Source organism: Sceloporus occidentalis, unplaced genomic scaffold (genome assembly GCF_023333645.1).
Source record: "Sceloporus occidentalis isolate IW3139 unplaced genomic scaffold, rSceOcc1.0.p SCAF_4, whole genome shotgun sequence".
Classification (NCBI taxonomy): Eukaryota; Metazoa; Chordata; class Lepidosauria; order Squamata; family Phrynosomatidae; genus Sceloporus; species Sceloporus occidentalis.
Genome location: NW_028316984.1, coordinates 128159857 through 128186730, shown reverse-complemented (window position 1 = coordinate 128186730; position 26874 = coordinate 128159857). Strand labels below are relative to the sequence as shown.

General features: G+C 40.6%; 1 protein-coding gene across 4 annotated transcripts in view; it reads left to right on the top strand.

The window, feature by feature from the left end:
• The window catches only part of LOC149314598 (leucine-rich repeat-containing protein 4C), a 1025265-nt gene that overhangs the window by 385453 nt on the left and 612938 nt on the right, over positions 1–26874 (top strand). For all 4 annotated transcript variants that reach the window (XM_089521461.1, XM_089521463.1, XM_089521462.1 and 1 more), the window contains exon 2: positions 17355–17444. The gene's annotated coding sequence lies outside the window, so the exon portion shown is untranslated. The remainder of the gene's footprint in view (positions 1–17354; positions 17445–26874) is intronic.

Below are 26874 nucleotides of genomic sequence, written 5' to 3'. Positions count from 1 at the left end.
GCCCTACAGTTGAAATGCATCCAGAAATTAGGATTCAGAAACTGACATTCATGTCGTCTTTTTTGTAGCTCTAGGCTGCTGGCTTGCTTACATGTTTAAGACAAGGTTGAAAATATTTGTATAACAAACAAGGGAAAGCACAAGCTATGCAGACAATCAATCACGCCTATGTCAGAACTACTGGCAGTGTCTTCTGAAAACAATCTTTGGAGTTTTTTTATTGCAGGGTTTAAGAAAGATTATACCGTAACCACCACACCACGAAAGCTTCAAGAACAAATCAATGTATGGCTTACCTCCCAAGGTCTGTCCCCAGGTTTTTATTGTAAGTGACAATGAAGTGATGCTGTAAAATACCATGCATTTTTGCTTCTTTGCTATTCTCATATGATGGTCTTTATCCTTGACATGCTGCATCACTCATATCAATGGAGGGTGATACTGAGCCCCTCTTAGATGTCTCCTTATACTCTGCACAGCCTAGCTTTTCCCTCCCTGGTTGTTGCCACAGAGCCTGCACTCATGAATCACTTTTGTGACATAATTTTAAACTAGTGATTTGCTTTATTCTCTCAAGGATATCAACAGCAGTGTAGCCTCATTTGTTTGATTTACACAGGAAACATCCATAACAGCAGAGGTTATGCAATTGTGAAGGCTATTTACATATGTCTCATCTTTTTTCTTTGTCACACCCCAGCCAGTAAGACTGATAGACATGAAGAACAATCTGTTAAGAGTCTTATGCCTGCCCCAAATTGGAGCATCACAGGCAAATACAGAAGATACATTGGTGATTATTTCATAATGATGGACTTGTCATCCTTTACAAGGTTGCCAGACTCTGGACCAGAGCACATTTTGTACATTTCTGACCTGTATCTGTCAGTGAGCACTATGGAATTAAATGGGATATGGGTAGGAATTTCATTTTGAATGTTTTTACAATTTTGATAGCATACTGTTGCTCTCATGAAATGGTGGAAATAAATAAGCCATGTGCCATTCACAAAATTGCTGTGAAACAAAACAGAGGGCATTATTCATTTGGACTTAGCCATTGCTTTAGCCTTATCAAAGTTCCTGATTGTGCATACAAAACAAGGGATATCCTTTCACTTAGTGTGCAAAGATCTGGAATGCTGCTGGGTACACTGACACATTGAAGATGGGGCTTATGTATGCACTCCTCTTCCCTCCACACATTAGCCCTGTACATGTAGACAAATTGCACAAGGCTTTTATCTATCTAGTTCTATTCAGGAATTCTCAAACTTGGATGAGTCCAATCTATGAGGTGAGGGATCATGCTGGTCCTGTACCCCTTATCTCAGTATATGACTATACTCCTTGATTATGGGACAATTTTCTAAAGAGGAGAGCCTCCTGTCTGTTTGAAGGTTGATGCAGTTGGGGATTCTGAAAAAGTCAGAAGTCTCCCAAGGATAGAAGGGACTTTTAAGAAAATCATTCTCAATATATGGTATCCAACTGTAAATTATATCAGAATGGAGCAGGATACGTGTGCTACCCCACTTCACCTTGTTCAAATTTTAAACTGCCTGAATAAGACACCTATCGGTCTGTCTACCTACTTATCTATCTGTCTATCTATCTATTCAGCCTAGAATTCATGAGGTATTTCATTTCATTTCATTTTTGTTTTGTTTTGGGGTTTTTTGTAGGCTATGCTGTTGTTTTACTCATTTTTATCCTACCTTATTCCCAATAACAGGACTCAGGGTGGCTTGCAAATTATTAAAGCCATTACACATTTTAAAAAACCATTAAAATATCAGTCAAATATCTACAACTGATTTTTTTTTAAAAAAAATCTATACAGTTAAAACCCAGGTGCCGCATGATGGGGTGAACTCCCATAACTAGTCCCAGCTTCTGACAACCTAGCAGATCAAAAGCATGCAAATGCATGGAGATAAATTGGTGGCACTTCAGTGGGAAGGTAAACAGTGTTCTGTGCAATCATGCTGGCCATATGATCACAGAGTAGCCTCTGAGAATGCTGGCTCTTTGGCTTAGTAATTGAAATGAGCACTGCACCCTATAATCGGACACAACTTGAAAACTTTGTCAATGGGGAATACCTTTACTTTTATATATACATACCCTCAGTAAAACACATTGTAAAAATCCATCACAATCAATTCCTGAAAGCTGCATCAAATAGGAAAAAAAATTCACTTGCTGGTGGAAGGAAAGCAGTGAAACAGCCAAAAATCTTCCCCTTGTTTTCACTGAACAAAATTGAAGAAGTAGTGGGAAAGAGCAAGGGGCATGTCCCAGAGTTCTTATGGCACAAACAAGATCACATAGGGAGACAAAGTCCTGAAATAATGAACTGCTCAAGGTCAGTTCATGACATTCATGGCTAAGGACTTGTAAGTGGGTTACCATGTCCAAATCCAAGGCTGTATGAATCACACTCAAATGATGAGTGGGTTGTTATGTTATTATGTATATGAAACAGAGGCATTTTGGACTCTCTGTATCAATGGGTGTTACTGAAAAATGTTTTATTCATGAGAGACCTTAACCAAAGTTGCACAGCATTTATTATTTGTTCCCACTTCTCTTCTCTGATTACTTATTTTCTGTTCTTTCACTTGATTTATCATCTTTGGCTTGTCTTAAAGAACAACAAAAAAAAAGGCCTTGTTGGTCTAAGGAAAGCTTTTCAGACGTTTACTATTTGCCAAAACAGATCTGCAGAATCAGAATCACGTTTTCAGTGACAGCTCAAATCTATCCACAAAGTATACATCCCAAGATTCACCTGGATGGAAGTGCTGTTGTGATATATTTCAATGACTTATCTCTGGAGAACTGTCTTTTCTCCCCTCTTGACAAATTAGTTAACTTGACAAAATTGATTTGAAATCGCTGCAGAATGTTTCCTATGAGGTATTCCTCTTAAATTAGGATCCAGGCCCAGGAATTCTCTGTATGTAGGCTGGTATGTTTTCAACTATGCAGACAGGCACACCACAGGGTATCTCTCTGTACAAAGGATTTTGTGCTTTTAAAATACTGAAAATATGCTATTAGCTAAATCGTAAAGATATGTTTCTATGAGTGGATGTGTACTGTACCAACCTGAATTTGTGGATCTTATCCAGTTTGAGTGGATAAGCAGGTTCAGACTTGTCCAGGACATGGGATGGATGATCAGGTAGGGCTAGAAACTCTGGAGAGCTGATGTCTATCAAAGTAGACAATACTGGGCTGAATGGACCAATGGTCTGATTTGGTATACAGTGACTTCCATTGTTCTATCTTTTGTTAAAAGCTCAGTGCCACAACTACTTGCAAAGGAGTGATGTTGTGCTGATTCTTCTACTAACAAATTCCCATGTGCCATGTGCTTTCTTACTCTCCCCCTCTCCATTCTTCAAGAGCATGTGATGTGTGTATTCCCTGTATGGGATCCAATACTGATGGAACTGAGAAAGGCAACCCTGCTTCTCCCCTATACGAAGCCTCCTGAATACCTTAAACCAACTTCATGTGTCAGGGTTATTTCTAAATGTTTTTCTCCTTGCTGCACAAGTAGCCAGAGGGCTGGTATCAAGGAGATCCTTCCCACAGTCTACGTGACATCATGTGTTATATCCCATGACAATGCAGTTTGTTATAGAAAATGGCAGATATAGTCTCAGTAAGACATTAACTGAAGATACGCTGAGATTTTTCCTGAGGTATCATGGCACTGTCAACTAGAACTAGTCTCAATAATAGACTATGGATATAAGATTATGAAGACTGAATGGTAATAGAAACCAGTGCTGGTGAGATTCAAGCCAACAGTGATTTCTTTTACAGGCTCCCCAGCTATGGTTGCCATGTTTTTCAAACTGCAATATAGGAGAGACTTCTCTATTGCCAGGCCAACTCAATACTGGCAAATACACATAAGAGCAACCTATCTAAAGCTCATCTGAAGTCTCAGAAGAGACATTGCATGAGGCTTCCATGCTCCTACATAAGAGATCCTCATCAGAGTTGGGAATTTTCACAAGAGATCTGCCTCTTGCAAGACCTGAGGTGAACTTTATATAGGTCTGCCTTACCTTCTGCTCACCTCATTCATCTAGACCTATCTTGCTGAGAAAAGGAGGAGCAGGTACCACCCATGTCATCACCAGACAGACCCCCCGCCAGCATTTGGCATGTCATTTGATGTGGTATGTAATATTTTGAATCGCAAATTATTAGAGTATGTCTGTTGTGAACACAATGGTGCTCACTTTTCCTGGATGAAAAAATGCAGGAGTTGGGGTTGTTCTGTCCCCAAAACATATGCAAAACAGTTGGAAACCCTTGTGGGCTGCCAGGAATCAGTGAACTGTGCCAATATTCATCTCCTTTTGTCAGTCCTGACAATAGTCATTTTAATTTTATTTTAAAATATTTGTCTCCTTATTGAAAATAACCAACATTCTTTCTGATCAAACCCCACATTACCAACTGCCTAAATCTATTTCCCTTTGCACATTTTATTTGTCTAGTGCACAAAAAGTGTACAGCTGCATATTAGAATAATGCCTTCCAGGTGACTGAGAAACCCTATGGAGTAAGAGCTGGGTGGTGCAGCTACAGGGAAGAGGAAAGGAGAAGGGAAAAAAAAAACATTGTTCTTATAGACATCTACTGTTGGAATTTTAGATTTACATCTGTATCAGCAGGTTTCATAACTGTGTGAAGATAAGTATGGTATTGCACTTCAAAGTGCATATGACATCTGATATGTTCATATTTTTTAGTACTGTTTGACTGGTGTAACTCACAAAAACTGTGTTGGACACTACTCTCCTTCACTACCAGCATTCAAGGAAGTTTAGAGATAAAAAGGAGATACTGTCTTACCTCCAAAAAATCCAATCTAATTTAACATACTTTCCAACTGTCCTGATTAATCCTCTGTCCTTAGGGTTGCCATACCCCGCCTGGGGGCGGGACATTCACAGTTTTGAACCGGTCGGGGAGGTCCCCTCCCGGTTTCTAATTTGACCTTGGTTTGCCCCAGGTCAGGTGGCTGCCACTGCGGCTGCTTTTGCCAGCGGCCGCTGTGCTCATGCACGGCCTCCAGCTGGAGCGGCTGCTAAAAAGGGCTGCTCCTGCAGCCGATGCGTGCATGCACTGCCTCTGGTGCCCCTTGCTAGTGGCCGCTCCAGCAGCCTTTGCAGGTATGCATGCCTCCAGCTGGAGTGGCTGCTAGTTTGGTATAAGGGTTGCCCCATGTAGAGTACGTTGCAGAAATCCAATCTCGAAGTTACCAGAGCGTGTACAACAGTTTCTAGGTCCCTCTGGGCCAGGTATGGGCGCAGCTGGCGAATCAGCCGAAGCTGATAACAGGTGCTCCTGACCGTCGCATTCACCTGAGCAGTCAGGTGAAGCGACGAATCAAGGAGCACCCCCAGACTGCGCACGGAGTCCTTCACAGGGAGCGTGACCCCGTTCAGGACAGGTGGAACCACCGCCATTCCTGGACCAGAAGAACCTACCACAAGTACCTCCGTTTTCTCTGGATTCAGCTTGAGTCGGTTTTCCCTCATCCAGCCCATTACTGACTCCAGACAGGCCACGAGAGGAGAGACGCCATCCCCAGTCACTGCATCAGTCGGAGACATAGAGAAGATTATTTGGGTGTCATCAGCGTACTGATAACCCCGCGCCCCATGTCTCCGGATGATCTCTCCCAGCGGTTTCATGTACATGTTAAATAGCATGGGAGACAGAATGGCTCCTTGAGGGACCCCAGTTTTAAGGGGCCTCTCGTCGGAGCACACGTCTCCCAGCTGCACCATCTGGGACCTCCCAGAGAGGTAGGAGCGGAACCACTGGAGCGCAGTGCCCCCAATTCCCACCTCTGCCAGGCGTCCCAGAAGGATACCATGGTCTATGGTATCGAAAGCCGCTGAGATGTCCAAGAGCACCAACAGGGACACGCTTCCCCTGTCGATGCCCAGACGGAGATCATCGACCAAGGCGACCATGGCCGTCTCAACCCCGTAACCCGCCCGGAAGCCAGTTTGAAATGGGTCCAGATAATCCGTTTCATCCAAGACCGCCTGAAGCTGGATAGCAACCGCCCTCTCGATCACCTTTCCCAAAAATGGTAGCAGCGAAACTGGCCGATAATTATTATGTACCAGGGGGTCGAGGGAGGGCTTTTTTAGGATCGGTTTTACGATGGCCAATTTAAGATCCGATGGAAATTGCCCATCCCTCAAAGATGAATTAATTATCCGGCGTAACAATAATGTTACCGCCGGTCCCCCCTGGGCTGCTAACCACGAGGGACAGGGATCAAGAGAACAGGTCGTTTTCCGAACACTTCCGAGGATCTTGTCCACATCCTCGGTACTCACCAACTCAAACTGATCCAGTTTAACATAGTCCACGGAGGCTCTGGACACTTCTACTCTAGGTTCTGCTGTAACGTCGGCGTTCAGACTTTCGCTTATACGAGAAGTTTTATCCGCAAAAAAGTCGTTAAACAAGTCACAGCAGGCCTTAGAAGGTTCAAGGATCTGGTTCGGGGTGGGAGGGAGCTGAGTTAGCTCCCTGACCACCCTGAACAACTCTGCCGGACGCGACTCAGCGGACGCAATACGAGCACCATAGAACGAATTCTTTGTTGCTCGTATTGCAGAACATGGCTGCTCGGCTGGTCACTGGCGCTTCCAGGACCAGCCATATAACACCGGTCTTAAAGGACCTCCATTGGCTGCCCATCCGTTTCCGAGCTCAATATAAGGCGTTGGTAATTACCTATAAAGCCCTAAATGGCTTGGGCCCAGGATACCTAAAGGACCGCCTCTCCCCGTATATTCCGCCTCGCACCCTCAGATCGACCGGGCAGCAGCTACTGAAGGTGCCTGGGGCTAGGTTAGCCTCCACTTCGCGGAGGACGTTCTCCACAGCTGCCCCAGCCCTTTGGAATGAGCTGCCCATAGAGCTCCGCTCGTCTACCACCCTGGCCCAATTCAGGAAGGACTTAAAAACCTTCCTGTTTCAACAGGCATTCCCCGAATAGTTATCCTGCGGGCCTCCCTCCTCTTTTCGTGGCCAAGAGGTTGGGTCATGGGGTTTTCTTTTGACTTTTTTTTCTATTTGTTGGATTTAAGCTTTTTATGGTGTATTGGATGTTTTTATTGTATTTTTATGGTAATTTTTTATCGATTTGTATTTTAAAATTGTCTGTTTTTACTGTTGTGAGCCGCCCTGATTGAAGGAAGGGCGGCATATAAATAAAATTTATTATTATTATTATTATTATTATTAAACGGCCACAGTAGTGGCCGCTAGCAAGGGCCGATGCTGCGGCCGATGCGCACATGCACTGCCTCCAGCGGCCCTTGCTAGAAGCTGCTCCTCCGGCCATTACGCACATGCGCCGGCTCCAGCTGGAGCAGCCACTAGCAAGCGCTGCTGAAGGTGGCACATGCACGCATCGACCGCAGCATCGGCCCTTGCATGCACCGGCTCCAGCTGGAGTAGCTGCTAGCAGGGGCTGCTGGAGGCAGCGCATGCGTGAACGGCCACAGCAGCGACCACTAGCAAGGGCCGATGCTGAGGCCAATGCGCGCATGTGTCGCCTCCCAGTGGTCCTTGGTAGTGGCCACTCCTCCGGCCGTTGTGTGCATGTGCTGGCTCCAGCTAGAGCGGCCTCTAGTAAGGGCTGCTGGAGTGGCCACTAGCAAGGGCCGCTGGAGCGGCCGCTAGCAAGGGCCGCTGCACCTCAGTTTTGCCAAAATGTCCTCCATTTTGATCATGCCTAAGAAACATGCATTTATATTAACACTTTTTTTAAAAAATTAAATATTTTCGCATGTCCTCCATTTTAAAAAATATGTCCGACATTTGGGGGCAAATTTTGTCCTTCATTTGTCCTACATTTTTAACATTTGTCCTGGTTTGGTGGTTGACAGTTATGGAAACCCTATCTGTCCCCATTTTTTTTCAGCTGCTTTTAAAATGTCCCAGCTTGTCTATTCTCCTTCCCTATTTTTCCCCTTTGTCCTTAACTTACTCCATTGTTACTAACTGAATTCATAGAGCAGAAGTAGTTTCCACTCAAGTAACTCAGAACAGCCTCTCCTAGTTTCTGTGTTCTTTCTCATTAATAACATTTTTCATCTTGCCAACTCTCTGATGCTATCTGGTCATATGTGTCCTGGTCTTCCTTTGTGAAATCTAGAGGGCATGACATGTATGACAAAAGAAAAATGTGCACTTGCATGTAGCAAGATGGAATTAGGCACATCCTTATAACTTTGCCTTGCCTAGGCTTTGCCTCCTTTTTGGATAACCAAAACTCATGCATGCTTCAGTACGCCCCCCCCCCCCCACCCCAATAACTTAGGGTGCAAACAGACAGGCCAAAATAAAGTTGCTTTGGATCACTTTGGTGGTATGCTGTTTAAATGATGTATGTGTGCCAAGGGGCTGGAAACCTGGCCAAAGCCACGCTCCACTCCTAAAGATTGGAGCGCAAATTTGGCATAGCTTCTGGCCTCTTAAAATGCATGTGTCATTTAAACAGCATACCTCCAAACTGACCCAAAGCAGCTTTATTTTGGCCTGTATATTTGGACCCTTACTTGCTTATCTATTTATTTCATCTACATCCCACTTATCTCCCAATATCAGATCCAAAGAATCTTACAGTATGTTAAAACAAACAATATATACTCATTTTTTTTAAAAAAAATTATCAACTAATCCAATTAAAACAGTAATTTTAATACATTTAATACTTAGTAAAATGATCAAACCACAACACACCTTATTCAAACAGTCTTTTAGCACAACATGTAAAGAGTCAAAGGCCTATATAAATTTTAAAAAGGTCTTTATCTAGTCGTGAAAAGAGAACAGAGAAGGGGTCAACTAAATGTCTCATGGCAGAGGAGGGAGTGCCAAAGCCTAAGGGCAGTCATTGAAAAATGCTCTCTCTTGTGACTTCACCAGATGAAGCAGTGAAAGTTGTGGGACTGAGATAAAACCCTATCCCAAATACCTTAAGACTCAGGCAAACTCACGAAAAGGAGACCTGGTGGCACAGTGATTAAATGCTGGTACTGCAGCCACAACATTGTATGTTCAGTCTTAGAGGAGGGCTCCAAGGTCCACTCAGCCTTCCATCCTTTTGTAGGCTGGTAAAACAAGTACTCACCTTGTTGGGGGCAATTGACTTACAGATTGTAAACAACTTATAGAGTGCTAGTTCACTGACAGGTTGTATAGAGATGTACTTGCTATTGCTATTGCTATATTGGCTATTTTATTTTTCATAAAACCTAGACCTGAGCCACACAAGGCTTTATAGATCTTAACCAGTAGTCTGACTTGTGCCTAGAAAGAGAGCAGTAGCCATTGAAGCTATTTCAACAAGTGAATTGTATGTTTTCTTTAACCAGCCCCAGTCTGAAGTAAGTGCAGTATTTTGAATATGTTGACTTTTCTGAATGTTTGTTAGTGTTGAATGGTTCATGTCATTTGAAACTTATGGCAACACTGGGGCTGCATCTGCATGGAAGGATAATGCAATTTGACACAACTTTAATTGCCATGGTTCAATACTATGGAATTCTAGGATTTGTAGTTTTGTTATGGCACCCTTACAGGGAAGACTAAATTTCTCACAAAACTACAAATCCCAGAATTCCATAGCATTGAACCATGACAGTTAAAGTGGTGTCAAAACTGCACTATCTCTGCAGTACAGATGCAGCTTTAGGTAAAGCTATCATGGGGTTTTCTTGGCAAGATTTGTTCTGAGGGGGTTTGTCCTTACCTTCCTCTGACACTGAGAATGTGTGCCTTGCCCAACATCACTCATTGAGTTTCCACAGCTGAACGGGGATTCAAACCCTGGTGTCTAGAGCCATAGTCCAGTGGTCAGGCCATTATAACAAACTATCTCCCCTTTCTGAAGGTAGAGATGTAAATCTTCACAAATTTCATTCTTGTAGGTAAGGTTTTTTAATGGTTTTTTTTTTTCTGAACTGTGAGTGTGTAATCAAAAACCGCAATTTTCAAGGACAATTCACAGTTTTGGACTTTTTCTGTGCAAAACAAAAAGAAAAAATGCACATTTTAAAAATCAGAAAACAGCAATGCTTTTGGCACAAAAATATTTCATATAGAGTAAGTCCCAAACTGTTGAGATTTTAATCCATCTCAACAGGGTTTTCTGACATTCAGCAAACCTGCTTTTTAACTGTTTCTCGGGTATTTTTGAATATTCATTCTATTTTTACTGAATGGTTTCCAAAGGCATCCTATGGAGAATATATCAGTGGCTAGGAATGAATGTTTGGCTCTCATTCCTTTGGGTGGAAATCTTCCTCCTTACTGTGTAATGAATTTAGTGGGAGCAGTGGTTTATTAGGCAAAGCATTATTCTCTTTAATAGATTGACTTGGCCTTACTTGCAACTGCAGTTCAGTGTTACTATTGACTAATTTGTTCTTATCTGATTAATATTAGGGTTAATATTAATATTGGTTGGGTTGATTTAATCACATTTGGCAGAGGTTTGCAGGAATGTTTCAGGGTTTAGTGTCAGTGATCACACAGAAGCACTTATAAGGTGATAGGTGGTTCTCAGATCCTACAGTTGAGGGTGTTGGGACCCTGTTTGAGATGAACTTTGGGACCTATTTATTTATTTATTTATTTATTTAGGTATTTATATCCTGCCCTTCAGCCCTAATGGCTCTCAGGGTGGCTTACAATTATTGTTTTTAATCAGACAGTTCCCTGCCCTCAGGCTTACAATCTAAAAGACACGAAATAAAAGGAGAAGGGAATGGTGGAGGGAAAGGGGATGAGGTCCAGTGGTTCTTCTCTCCCTCTGAGGCTTGGACCAAGGCAGATGGATTGGAGGGAGGGTTCTTCCTTCTTCCTTTAATTTAGAGTTCTGTGGTACCTCATATGGTCTGACATGGTAGCCCCCTATATCAGTGCTAATGTGGGCCTGGGAAGGAGTGTATGTACCTGGTGTCTATCTTCTTTGGTTCTGGGTGTACTCACCAAGTGGTTTATTCAGACTGCTTGCCTATATAGAATGTAGTTCTATTTTCTGCTCTGGGTACAAAGAGAACTGACCCTCTCAGTATTATTAGTATGTTTTTAAAAATCAGCACTATAATAAATCCCCAATATGCTTCACTAGATGGTAGCATGGCTTCCATTTGGCATCCTTCTTAATAACTTAAACCACATCTCAAATGAAGGTGCTTGAGAGGTGTTCCAGTGCAGTGTAGCATTTTGGATAAGATGTAAAAGCAGACTAATTGTGGTAGTTACAAACCTCATTAGTCATTATGTTCTTTATATTACAGCAGAGGTCTTAGCCATTGTATTCTGACCAGATGTCAACATGGAATACTTACATTGTGACTCCATAAATAACTGCTTAATGCTTAATTTGAAAAAGTGTTCCACGCTTCCCTGATTCAGCCACAGAGCAGGGTTGATATATGAGGTTAAATACATCTAGTCTAAAAATGGTTGTACTTCAAGGACAGAAGACATTCTTAATCTATATAAAGCAGACCTGGGCAAAAGAAACTAGAAATCAGAACTGCTGCAAGGCCTTATGCAGAACAAGCATGCCTGTATTCTATGCAAGGTTATAGTTATTTAATTCAAGAGGATAATTGTCTAGGGTCTTCTCTTTCACGTGATCTTATCGGACACATTTTCCCCCTGTTATGGGAATGGGAAGAGGATGCCTTGGGCCTTGCAAGGCCGAGAAAAAAATGCATTTTACTGCACCCCAAAGTGTCCTCAAAATGGCCCCATTTCGGAGCCCGGTGCCAAGCCGTTCCCATTCAGTGCTTCCATTCAAGCCAAAGGACACGTCTCAGCACTGAATGGGAACAATTTGGCACCGTGTGATGGAATGGGGCCATTTAGAGCTCACTTTGGGGTGCGGTAAAATGCAGTTTTTCTCAGACTCACGTGGCCCAGAGCATCCCCTTCCCATGCCCATAATGGGGGAAAATGTGTCCGATAATGTCCTAGGACACTGGCATACCAGTGTTGAAATCCCTGCTCAGCCATGGAAATGCACTGGGTGACAGTGGAAAAGTCACACTCTCTCAGCCTCAGAGAAAGACAATAGCAAACCCACTAAACACATACAGTCAAAGGTTTTCAAAACCAGCATCCATAGTTTTCTGTGGGTTTTTCAGGCTATGTGGCCACGTTCTGGAAGAATTTATTCATGATGTTTTGCCTGCATCTGTGGCTGGCATCTTCAGAGTCAGTGGCATGGAAATATTTGGGGATACATATACTTGTAAGATCCTTAGTGGAGAGGAAGTGATTTACATGTTAATCTCTGTTGTTGGTCTGTTGTTGAATGGTAATGCCTCAGGGTGGGAGGATACATGTGTCTAATTAGGAATCCATTGCCTGCAAGGAAAATCCTCTGACCCTGGATGGTGTTCATTTGCATGTATTGAGGCTTAATTTTGGTGTTCTTCAGGACTAGTAGCCAAACTTTTTTTACTTTTAGTGTTTCCTCTTTCCTGTTGAAGTTGTCCAGGTGTTTGTGGATTTCAATGGCCTCTTTGTGCATTCTGACCTGGTAGTAGCTGGCATGGTCCATAATTTCAGTGTTTTCAAATAGCATTCTATGCCTAGGTTGGTTTATGATGTATTCGGCTACTGCGGATTTTTTCTGGCTGGCTCAGTCTGCAGTGTCTCTCATGTTCTTTGATTTATGTTTGAACACTGTATTTAGTGGTCCCTACGTAGAGATGGCCACAGTTACACAGCATGTTGCAAACCCCTGTGGCAGTGAGAGGGTCTCCTGTCCTTCACTGAGTACAGCATTTGATGGATTTTCTTGGTTGGTCTGTAGATTATTTGAAGGTTGTGCTTCCTCATCAATTTCCCTATTCTGCCCATGACTCCTTTGATGTACGGTTAAAATACCTTCCCTTGGGTTGTTAAACAAATCTCTACACAAATTCTGCCATGAAAACCCCATGATAGAGTTGCCATATGTCAGAAATGACATGAAGGTACACACAATAATACTCTCTGGCTTTTCTTTGTGAATGAAGTTTCAGGAAGGACTCATCCCACGCTTACTACAAACGCGTTGATGACTAAAAAGGCCAATCCGAGATAAACAAGTCCAGTTGCAGAAAGCACAGCAGAAAGTCTCCTTGGGTGATGTTTCCAGGTTGTGGTTCTTTCTGCGTTGTCGTTTCTCTTCGAGACTCGTTCGGCGTGAGCTTTCAAAAAAGGCTGCAGCATCGTGGATAGTGCGTCTTCATGCCTCCCGGTGCGAGGCCAGGACGGACCATTGTTGGTGATCAATTTGGCCGAACCTGAGATGTTGTTTCAGGGAGTCCTTGTATATCTTCTTTGGAGTGCCCCTCTTACGCTGACCCATGGCGAGTTCACCGTAGAATACTATTTTTGGGAGGCGATGGTCCTTCATCCTAGAAAAGTGTCCTGCCCAGCGCAGCTGTATCCTCTATAGCATGGCCTCAATGCTGGTGATCCCTGCTTGCTCAAGGACAGCAACATTTGTCACATAGTCAGTCCAGTGTATATTTAGAATTATGCATAAACAGTGCTGATGGAAGCATTCAAGGAGTCATAGGTTTGGTGATAGGTGACCCATGTTTCAGACCCATAAAGGAGAATAGACAGTATAATGGCTCTATACACACTGATTCTGGTGCTTTGCCTCAGGTGTTTGTCAACAACTAGTAATAATAACAAAGCCTATGTGGTTGGTGGTTTGGTGTTTAACTAGTATTACGAGAGACTAGGATTCAGCTCCGTACTCAGCTGAAGAAACCCACTGGGGGACCCTGAACAAGTCATATACTCCCATCCCTTCTTGAGAGCAATGACGAACCTCACTTAGATAAATCTTTTCCAAAGAAACTCTATGATAAGTTTAGAATAAGTCAAAGCCAAAGTCATATAATAAAAGCAATTTTAGTAGTTTTGATAGTAGTAGTTATTAGTGTCCTGATACTCAAAGGAGTTAAAGTACTGAAAACTGTTTTGAAGAGTATTTTTCCCTTTCCTCCAGTCCAGAGGCATCTACTATCAGTTCTTTTGGTTTCTCCTACCATCTTTACACCAATGATACCCAGCTGTACCTTTTCACCCCTAATCTTTCACCAGAGCTAGAGCAGCAAGTGTCATCCTGTTTAACAGCTGTCTCCCACTGGATGTACCATCGGCGTCTGAAGCTCAATATGTCCAAGAACGAGCTTCTTGTTTTCCCTCCTAAGCCCACCCTTCACTATTCCTTTTCTATTTCCGTCAATAACATCTCGATCCAGTCGGTCCAGGAAGCCCGTAGTCTTGGTTTCATCTTTGACTCCTCTTTGTCATTTATCCCTCAGATCCAGACTACAGCCAAAGTCTGTAGATTTTTTCTCTATAATATTGCCAAAATCCATCCATACCTCTCAGCTTCTACCGCAAAGACACTGGTCCATGCCCTAGTGGTCTCACGACTAGACTACTGTAACCTCCTCCTGACAGGGCTTCCCCTCTCTCATCTCCACCCATTAATTTCTGTTCAGCATTCAGCTGCACGCATTATTTCACTCGCTCGCCGTTATGATCATGTCTCCCCTCTGTTGTCTTCCCTTCACTGGCTCCCTTTTCCTTTCCGCATCAGGTACAAACTTTTGCTACTCACCTGCATGGGCTGGCCCCTCTTTATTTAACCGATCTTCTCTCTCCCTACATCCCTACTCGCACTCTCCGCTCTGGTAGCCAAAGTCTCCTCTCTCAACCCAGGATCTTCTCTGCCCTGTCCCAGATCCGTCCCTTCTCTCTAGCTGCCCCTCATTCCTGGAACCTTCTTCCTCTCCATGCACGGCTCATCACTTCCCTAACCAGCTTTAAGGCTGAGCTGAAAACCATATTGTTTAGGGAAGCGTTCTCAGGGAATTTGTGATTGTCATCTGGCTGTCTGACAATATTTGATGTGATGTGATTTGTTTGATATTTGATTTTTTTAATCTGTTTTTTCTTTTCTATATGGTAATTTTATCTATTCCTCTTTTAATTGTTATTATCTTAGAATGTACGCCTTGGGCAGGCTTTTATTTACTCCTAATTTTACCGACTTTGTACAGCGCTGTGTATAATTACAGTGCTATAGAAATAATAATAATAATAATAATACTATATCAGTATAAGATGCTCAATTGTGAAACTTTTTAGAATGATATCTAGGACAACACCAGGTGCTGTAGGATATATTTCAAGAGAAGCAACCAGCAAAATCACCTCTGGGTATTCCTTGTCTAAAAAAACCTTCTAAAATTCATTGGGTCACCATTAGTCAGCAGGTGACTTGAAAACACATACATACATATATAGTACAACTAGTCAATACTGCAGGTGGGTGCAATGTCATCTGTACCCTTTTGATTTATTTTTCCCTGGGGTTTAGGGCTGTGCATTTATGGCAGTGCATTTAATATACTGAAGATTAGGTTTGGGTATGCACAATCCAGTTCTTCAAGCAATGAGCATGTCCAGGGGTACATCAACACTGACCTTGATGGTTTCTACAGGAGTTCAAAATAATATTATTGATATTTGCTAATATTTGTGTTTATTTAGAAATATGATGGCTTTTTAACATAATGTTTTCTAGCTTAATGCCTCAAGAGACAACTCAAAATCAGCCAGAGCACCAAATAAGCTCTACAATGCTCAAACTCTGCCTTGGTTTCAATGTAAAGGTTACTCTTTTATATGCACACCTTGGGTTTACAAATTCCACAGCATGCAGGAAGGAAGGAAGCTAATGCTGGATTTTCAAATGGTTTTCTCATTGCTGAAAACTCCAGTGATTGAGAGCAATTTCTTTCACATAGAAACAGCACGTGACCAGTCTGTCAGTTAAGGCAATCTATGAAAATCCAACTGGTTCCCTTCATCTTCTCTTATTCAACTCCCAGTCTTAAAATCAAGAATCAGTGAGCCCGAAGATCTAGCCAGTCCCAATGCTATGGCAATACTGATACTGTTAAGAGTTCGTAATTATTCACATCATTCTGTTTGCTCGTAATATTATACAGTTGCTATGTATGAAATACTTTTATTCAAATCATTTAGCAGGGCAATCTGCCTTCTGCCTTCTATTGCATTGGGTTCAATTTGGATTCAGCCATTCTGACAGCAAAACAATTGTAATAAATGGGACAAACATTATTCACATCTAATTTACTGACTACATCAGGACCCAACTCAACATTTTGCTGCTCAATAAAATACCAAATAATATGTCTTAACACAAACACTGATATAAAATGTCTATAAAAAGCAGAAAAAAATTGAAGGGGCATATCATATTAGTTCCTCTGATATTAGGAACATATACTTGTGAAAACTGTTGCCTGTTCAGTTACTGGAACTGTTGATAGCCTAGAAGGAAACACTTTATTTGATTACCTGCCATATTATCTTTCTGTTTATGGTTGTCCTCAACAGTGTCTTGATCAATCACTGAAGTAAATAAATTACAGAAATTTACCCTACACTATTGGGGAAATTGACAGGTTTTAGCACTTAACTTTTTAAAAAAAACCCTTTAAGGACCTGAACCTTCTCTATGTGACATGAGAAATATTTTTTCTGGTACCTTTCACATTTTCCACAACAATATTTTTGCTTACATTGCACATATTGTGCATATGGTACAGCTAAATTGCAATTACTTCAGCCTTATTGCATGGACTTTTTAAAATTAGAAGTATTTGATGGTTTGTTTGTGAATTATCTTTACCAGTTGGCCAATCCTTTTGTGTTAACTGTGTGTTTATGTGCTCTGCTTCACAAAGGGGAAAGATAAGTGGTTTTTAGAGGCATTTTGTGCAAACTGTGGAAGCTATGGTAAAACAATGAGTTCCTTGTCTTGCTCGCGCTCTCGCTCTCTCTCTCAGAAGTGACAACTGCTGTAGATACTGTATTTGCTGTTGAGACTATGTCTTTTGACTGCGAACTAGGATTTCAAATATCTTCCATGCAACTAACCAAAGACACTCAATCATAATCTAGTACTTAACTTAGCTATAGGTGAAGGGAAAGAAAACAGTAGAGATTTACAGTTTCTATGTTAGTTGTAGTAAAGCAACATTCTGAAAATTTCTTGAGAAAATAGGATACAAAGCATCAAGCTCCTACATAAATTAATGGAAGATGAACAGGGCCAGTGACAGATGAGAACTATGCCCATGCAATAAAAAATGTTTTTATTGTGTGATGTAAGACTCCAATTTGTAATTATCTAACTTTAGACTTATTTTCACTTTTTTCTTCAGAAATGAATCTCTTTGTCTCAAAAATGCTTGCTGGCTTAAATATATGGACAACAAAGAAGACATCATTTGACTGGACATGCTGAGTATTCTGTGAGTTACTGCTTAATAACTTTATTGCAGCTATTTAACAGCTGTTATTAAGGAATAGGGTTCCCCCCATCAGAAAGTATCCTGTTCAGATCGGTCAAACCTACGGCAGTTGCCAAAGTAATATGAGGCCCTGTCTCCACATGTCAGGACTCAGATAAAAGAATATATCCATTTTCCCTTTCCTGTTATTTAGGACTTTATCACATCAGACTACTAAGATGCCACAATTGTATTAGGGTAGAAAATGCAAGCATATCAGTTTAGGAATATGCATTTCCACACCAATTGCCATGATGCCCTATGCCCATTCCAGCATGCTTTTTGGTCTGTATATGGTTTTAAATTGCACAGCCACAGATTAAGAAAAGAGAAGAAATTTTTAAAAAGAAAGCAAAAACAGCCTGCTCAGGTAATAGCAAAGAGAAGGGGGAGAAGGCAGAAGAGCATAATCATGTCTATTTGTACCATGTGGCTGCCTGCATATTGGAACTGCAGCTGGAGCAACATATCACATATGAATCAATAGTGGGAAAGTGGTGTGACTGGGAAACATTGACAGATTTTGCCCATTAATGAAAGGGAACACTCCAGCACCAGATTGAAGACAAGACAGCTACAAGATAGACATGGCATCATGTGAAAAGGTATGGCCATAGATTCTACTATCCTGCTGTAATTCCACTTTGGCAGCCTCATATCATACAGTCCTTACTTTCTGAAGATCTTATTTCACCAGCATAATGAATTACTGTTCATACTTTGTGATGTTTTTAAAAAATTGAGGGTGATTTTAGGAATGGAGAGAGGGTTTTGAAAAGGTGTAAGGAATACTTGTGAGGTTAGATCACTGCAGTATTTTATAAGAACATGTAGCAACAGAAAGCCACAAATCTCCTTTAGTACATACTTAAAACGTCTTCCTTCAGAGAAGAGAAATTACTGACAATTCCAAAAAGAGACTTTTTGCACTGCTATCAAAAGGGTACTTAGTAGTGCTCACATCCTTCAGTATACTAGTTAAACTGCCATACTACTAGAAAATGAGTGGAAATGGCGTGCCTGAATATTTTCTTTCTCCATTGATTGATTGATTGATTGATATGTTACTTTTCCCCCAAGCGGGATTCAAAAAAACTTATAATATTCTATGAATTTGCTTTGGATATAAACTAGGAAAGATCAAAGCCGCATCATCTTAAATTACATTCTTCTGCATATTCAGAACTACAACACCCACAGCTCTGTCCATTGACCATGGTGGCTTGGGCTTGATGTGTTTTGCAATCCATGACCACTGGAAAGACCAAGATTGGTGGAAGAAGGCTAATGTAAGGTCATACCTTCTTATATACCTTCTTTTCAAAACAACTCTGGCCTTTGTCATAAGTAAATGGTTATTTTTTGGGCAGGGGAAGTTGTCTGTAACTCTGAAGCATCAGTCTCCATCACAGAACTGTTTCTTAGTAGACACTTTTATATCTAGGCAAACTCGAGCCTTTTTCTTTTTAAAGGGCATCACAAGATTGATGATAATTAATAAAGCTTAGCAAAGAAAATTATAAAGGCCCTAGATAATCAGCAGAGTGACCTGATATCTATTTGGGCTTTCTAGCCATTCTTCTCAGAAATAGCATCATGGTGACCTTTATGCTACAGGGATACCACATATTAAGCCAGTGAGCTATAGACAGGTTTAATCAAAGTGTACATCTCTTTTTTCTCAAAGAACATACTAAGTAATATTAATGATCTGCTTGGGGGCATTGCACTCAAACACCAGAGAATGGCAATGGACCCCTTGTTTTAATTCTGACTGCAACTGATATTATGTCTTCTCATCCTATTATGTTGCAAAAATATGTCTGAGATGGCTAACCTTGTTCTCCAAGACACTGGATATGTTTGCAAAAAGTCCAGATCTTTCACATACTCATGCCACACACCCTGCCCTTTCAGTGTATGAGAAATATGGGAGAGAATTACCACCATCACCACCACTTTCAGGTATGCTAGGGATATGCATCTTCATGAACTTTGTTCTCACAGTCAAGAACAACCAGCTGTAATATTTTTCTTCTCACTGTGATGAAGTTGTTTGAAAATCTCACAATCAAATCATTCTCTGTTTTTAAAAATGCTTATGGGCTATCCCTCCCCCTCCATTTTCTGTGGAGAATTTTAGTTTTTTAAAATGTATTTTGTGCAGCAAATTCTGTTCTCTGCACAAGATATATGTTGTTCTTCGGTGCAGAAAACATTCTGAACTGGGAAGATTCTTGCCCAGCTAAGATTCTCCTTATTACAGTGTACTGGCTTGAGAAAGTAGAGGTGCAGTGCATGTTAATTGTTTTAAAAGGTTTTAAAAATATTCTTTCCATTCCTAATCCTGTGCAGAAGGCAGAAAACCAACCAATTAAGAAGGGGAATATGATGACTGTATGGCTTAGGTCCAAGCCATATAGCAAATGCTATGTCCCCATTTGAGCCTGTCTCAATGCTGACAACCACAGAGGATGCCTATTTCTCATTTCCTCCACCTTCACAGGTATAGTTGGTGGGGATGCAAGACAATGTTTTCAATACCAGTGCACCAGTGATTCAGTTGTGTTGGAATGATCAGGTGCCACCTCAGCACAGCTTTAAGGGGAGCAAGCAAGAAAAATCCAAAATATTCCAAAAATCAATTCTCTTCCTGGTGGCTGAGATAGCAACACTATCTGATGGTTCAGTGTACAATTTGTTTTTGTTTCATGCAAAAAAATGATTTAAAATATTGAATACAGTTACCTTCAGGCTATGCATATAAGGTGTACTTGAAACATAAATGAATTTTATATACAGATATGGGTCACATCACCAAAATATCTCATTATGTATCTGCAAATATTCCAAAATCTGAAAAATCCAAAATCCTAAACACTTCTGGTCACAAGCATTTCACATAAGGGAGCTTTTATTAGCATTTCCTATAGCATGTGCGAATGCTGAAATGATGCATAATTAATTAATTTTGATGCTCTTTCACAAGGGACTATTTATGTTTCTTCTTGCAAACAAAACAATCTGTTCCATATAACACATCACACTGTGTGTTCTTATATCATTATTTGTTTTCCAAAACTTTTAACAGAGTAGATGTGTTAGTCTGTTACAGCAAAAATGGCAAAGAATGCTGTGGCCCCTTAAAGACTAACAGCTTTATTACAGCATATGTTTTCCTGAACTTTTGGGTACTTTATCAGATGCGTAAAGTGCTAGCCTCAGTTATAAGTGATATATACAGAAAAAAATGTAAACACTGGGGTCAAACGCCCATGAAGTACAAATGATAGTATCATAGCTGTGCCTACATGATGGTATAGAAATAACTGATGCTTCTTGTATTTCTTATCAATTCAGCCCTGCTGTTTTTAATTCTTTGTTCATACTAAGTTCATACTAAGTTGGTGCTCTTGGACATCTCAGCGGCCTTCGATACCATCGACCATGGTATCCTTCTGGAATGCCTGAGAGAATTAGGTATCGGGGGCACTGCGCTCCAGTGGTTCCGGTCCTATCTCTCGGGAAGGTTCCAGATGGTGAGGCTGGGGGACAGCTGCTCTCGTAAAAGAGAGCTTACATCGGGCGTCCCGCAGGACACCATACTGTCCCCTATGCTATTTAACATTTATATGAAGCTGCTGGGAGAGATCATCCGGAGTCATGGAGTGGGGTGTTATCAGTACACTGATGACACCCAGATCTATCTCTCCATGTCTCCGACTGATACAGTGACTAAGGATGGCACCTCTCTTCTCGATGCCTGCCTGGAGGCAGTAATGGATTGGATGAGGAAAAACAAACTCAGATTGAATCCAGAGAAAACAGAGGTACTCATGATAGGTTCCCCTGGCCCGGGCAGGGAAATTTGTCATCCTGTCCTAGACGGGGTTAAACTTCCCTTAAAGGACACAGTTTGTAGTTTGGGAGTACTCCTGGATCCGTCTCTGCAATTATCATCTCAAGTAGATGCGATGGCCAGGAGTGCTTGGTATCAGCTTCGGCTGATACGCCAACTATGTCCCTGTCTAGACCGACAGGACCTAGAAAATGTAGTACATGCACTGGTAACCTCTTGTTTGGATTTCTGCAATGCGCTCTACATGGGGCTACCTTTGTATCAGGTTCGGAAACTTCAATTGATTCAAAACGCAGCAGCCAGGTTAATTACGGGGACGGCGAGATCTGACCATATAATGCCTGTCTTAAAATCTCTTCACTGGCTGCCAATCCATTTCCGGTCCCAATACAAAGTGTTGGTTATTACCTTTAAAGCCCTAAATGGCTTGGGCCCAGGTTACTTGAGGGAACGCCTCTCCCTGCATAATCCACCCCGCACTCTCAGGTCAACAGGAAAATTGGTACTCAGTCATCCTAGGGTGAGATTGGTGACTACCCAGCAAAGGGCTTTTACAGCAGTAGCGCCTTCTCTTTGGAACGCCTTACCCGAAGAGATCCGCCTTAGTGGAACAGTGGAAGCCTTTAAAAAGGTATTAAAACTTACCTCTTCCTACAAGCCTACCCTCCCAACTCCTTGTAATAAAGTTTCTCTCCCCTTACTGTTTAATGATGTAGGTATTTATAATTACGATTTTAATTATGTGTTATGTTTTTAGCCAATATTTGTGGAATTAATGGGTATTGATGTGTATGTCATTTGTTTTGTATTGTATTTACCTCTATACTGTACACCGCTTTGATCCTGGGAAAAATTTTATTTTTATTTTATACTATTTCAAAAGCAGCATGGGCTATTGACTGGCTGTCTGGGGTAGGAATGGAAAGAATATTTGAAAATATTGAAAGCAATAAAAGCAGACAAACAAACATGTTTCTTGAATGCTGAGAAAACCTGATGAGAAGTGTCATGGACTGATGACATTGTTAGAAGGTAGGATTGTTTTCTGCAGAGAACAGCATTTCCTTGACAGAAAAAAGTTGGCTGTTCTATGCATAAAAAAGGCTGTTCTGTGCAGAAAATTATGTAATTGGGGAACTTATTCTGTGCACAATTTGTGCATGATTATTTTGAGTAGAAAAGGCTGCTTTCTGCACAAAATAACTACTTTTTGCACCAAGCCTCAAATTGTGAATAGTCTTCAGAAGTGGTGCAATTTTTGAAAACTTTCATGCATCAGAAAGAAAATTTCTAAAATTATCTATTGCTTTCTTTGAAAAGAAAATTAGTGAAGAATTATATTCCTAGTCTAACAAATAACATGTACATGTACTCGCATAATACACAGATATACACACAGTGTTCTCTCTTACAGACATTTGCATAGACAAATATTGTGTTTCAGATTACAGGGAGTGGAGAGAGAAATTTTCACCTGCCTGGGACCCTGCAGTTGTGATACAGATTCATGAAAAGGGGGTTGAATTAAAAGCTTCACACATACCTCCATCCAGCGATCCTGTTTCAGTTTGCATGATGGAGGAAGATTCTAAATCCACTTCCCAGAGATGTGGAGAGGTTTACTGGTAGAAGGCCATGGGTGGGCCCTGCCAATCACCATCCCCTCCATCCTGGTCAAACTCATGGGAAACAGGAGAGTATTTGCCCTCCTCTTCTGGGAAAGAACATTTTATAGAATGACTGTACAAGTTCTTTCCCAAGACTCTCAGGTCTTAGAAAGTGTGGGGAGATTCATCCTTGTATGTCCTGTTCCCCAGAAGAATCAGGTTTTTACTAGGTTGCACTATTTGGTGGGATGGTAGTAACTTGCTTCTGCTTCTCATCACACTTGCTGTGTTGTTGAAGTTGACAAGGCAGCACTATGGTGTGTGTGTGATTGTGGACTATATCAGGGCTCTCCTGATACCTTAGTTGTGTTCAACTACTGTGTTTAAAGTATGCTGTAGTTGACTCTATTGCATCTATTTTGCACAAGAAATTGAGACAGGGCTGAGATTAAATTCAAGACCAGTAGATGTTCTATCGAATCCAGATAAAGAGCGCTTGACCCCACTTTAACTGCCATAGCTCAGTGCTGTAGAATTCTAGGAACTGTAGTTTGTTATGGCACAAGAGCAAAGTATCTTCTTTCATTTGAATGACCATACTCCATGTGACACAGTGCTCACAAAATACTACACAGGGACAACAAAAGGCACTGTTTGCTCATGCCTTACTTTCCTAAATCCCAAAGGAATAGAGTACCACAATAAAATCTTATAATAAATATGTGCTGCTTGCAGAATTGAGAATATTGGAATGAAACTTATCAGAAATTCTCCATATCTAATGTCCAATCATCTTGTTAACATTTTAGCATGCCAATGAGACATCCCTTATAAAGTTACGGGGTGGCACCCCTTCTATCTAACCACAAAAAACAATTTTGTATCCAAACATTTTCAAACCCTCTATTTGCACATTTTTGCCATGCTTTTAGGCCATCTTGCATATAAAGTGACCAGAAATCACTTTTGGTTTACGTCTCATTTTAAAAAGTCACATCATGTTTAAAATTAGACAAATTTTAGAAGGAAAAAAAAACAGTTTCAATAGGCTTAGGTGCACCTATGTCAGGAATTTTGACCTTCTGCCCCCCCACCCTTTTTTTTAAACTATTAAATGGTCCCAAATGCAATATTTTTGATTTGGAAACCATAATCGTTAAATAGAATCTAGCGGTTTATACAGTTGCTGATGGTGAGGGGGGAAACATGTTTATGCTGTTGGCTGCTGCTGGGCTGCATTAGTGTGAACTACTGTTGGGGGAAAATACAGAAGCCATGAAGAGAGCAAAATATTGAAGATGTAGGGTCCAAGGAGCAGTGCCTTCCGATACCACTGCTGACTGCTGTGCAGGGGTGCTAATATTGTTCTCACAAGTGACAGTGAGTAATTTCCAGTTTTCTTCCCTCTACAAATATAATCTGACAGTTTTTATCCCCACCTGCATATCCCAAAAATATTATTGGTAAACATTCTGGACAGAATTACACTTTTTTGCATGTGAACTGTGGGGTTTTGTGGAAATATCCTTGTTTCAGGCAATCACATGATTTTTGTACAACTGCTACTTCCTCCATAAAGCTCAGTGACATTGGACAACAAAAATATACAATTCAGAGCTTGACAAAAATCTTGCACAGAAAGCAGCAATCATGTACCCACACACACCCCAAAAAACAAGAAAACCCCCACATCTGCCTATGTTGGTGAAGAACTGCAGCTTGTTCCACAAGGTTATTTTCTGTAAGATTTTTGTTGTGTAAGACTGCAGTTTTTTATACAAGATTTTTGTTGTGCAAAGTAGTTGTTTTTGCAATCTTCCACATAAACACATGGGTCTACCTGTAAATAGTGGGGGGTTTTGCACACAAACCCAATTCTGTGTTAACTGGTCGAACCCAAAGGGTGCTCCACAATATCTCCTCTTCATCCTGGAGAGAAGTGACTAGTAGGGTGCCACAGGGTTCTGTTGTGGGCCCAGTACTATTCGACATATTTATCAGTGACTTGGATGACAGAATTGGGGGCATACTTATCAAATATGCAGATGGCACCAAAATAGGAGGAGTAGCTATTACCCTAGAAGACAGGATCAAAATGCAAAATGACCTTAATAGATTAGAAAGCTGGGCCAAAGCTAATAAAATGAACTTCAACAGGGAGAAATGTAAGATACTGCACTTAGGTAAAAAAAATGAAATGCATAGATATAGGATGGGGGACACCTGGCTTAACAAGACTACATGTGAAAGGGATCTAGAAGTTGTAGTAGACCACAAGTTGAACCTAAGTCAAGAGTGTGATGTGGCAGCTAAAAAGGCCAATGCTATTTTAGGCTGCATCGGTAGAAGTATAGTTTCTAGATCAAATTAAGTAATAGTGCAACTCTTTTCTGCCTTAGTCAGGCCTCACCTGGAATACTGTGTCCAGTTTTGGAAACCTCAATTCTAAAAGGATGTTGACAAATTGAAGTGTGTCCAGAGGAGATGGTGAAGGGTCTAGAAACCATGTCCTATGAGGAACGACTTAGGGAGCTGGGTATGTTTAGCCGAGAGAAGAGATGGTTAAGAGGTGATATGATAGCTCTGTTTAAGTATTTGAAGGGCTGTCACAATGAAGATGGAGCAAGCTTGTTTTCTCCTGCTCCAGAGACTAGAACACGAATCAGTGGAGGCAAGCTGCAGGAAAAGAGATTCCATCTCAACATTAGGAGGAATTTCTTGACAGTGAGAGCCACCTTCTTTGGAGGTCTTTTTTTTTTTTTTTTTTTTACAAATAATTTTAAATCAATTTTACAAATACATATAATAAAATAATACGATATACAAGCCATCTTTCAACAAATATAAAATAATTCATTATTAACAAAGTTTTTGGTTTTATTCTCAAATATTTAGTCCATTACTTCCTTTATATGTCTCTCCAACTCTATATTCCCATACATCTCTGCTTTCCTCAATTTCTTAAATCATCTCTCTCAAAGTGAAAAATATATTAAAAAATTAATCAAATCAGTCATTAATCCTCTATCAATATTCTGCCATGATAGTTATTATTATAGTCTTCCTAACACTGAGTTTATTACAAAGCAAAATTTTCAATTCAGTCAAAAATCATTGCCATATAGTTTCCTTTAGTTTCCTTCATATAATTTAAATAAAAAAGTCTTAAAAAATTCCTCCATCCGTTTTCCTCAAATAACAAAATTTAACTTGTCTGTTTCCATGTAGTCGTATAATTTGTACAACCAATTTTCACTAGACAGAGTTTCAATATTTTTCCATTTAGAAGCATAAAGTAATCTAGCAGCACATACCATGTAAAATACCAATTTACCAAACTTCCTTTCAGTTTGATCCTGTTCAATCATATTTAACAAATATAACTTTGGATTCTTATTTAAATTTAATGTTTAAATTTCTGTAATTTTAATTGAATTTTGGATCAGTACTCTCAAGCTTTTTTTACAATCCCTCCAACTATGAAAAAGAGTGCTTATCTCTTCTTCACATTTCCAACAGGTGTTTCTGCATTTATTATTCATTTTTGGCAGAATATGAGGTGTCAGATGCCATCGAAATTGCATTTTAATCATGCTTTCTTTTAGTCCATAATCTGAAGTGTATTTATTTCTTCTTCTCCAGTTTTTTTTTCATTGTACAAGTGGAATGTTCTGCACTAAATCTTTGGTCCAGTCGATCATGCATTTTTTTATCATTTCTTGTTCCAAATCATATTTCAGTAGTAGTTTATATAGTCTTGGAATTTCATGATTATCCACTTCTTTAATTATTTTTTTCAAACTCCACCTTTTCCTATACCTTTTAACTTTTGATCTTGATTAAACCTTTCCTTTATACGTCTATACAAAAACCAGTTGCATCTATATCCATCCCTGGAGAGCTCCAAATGTGTTTTAAGTCTTCT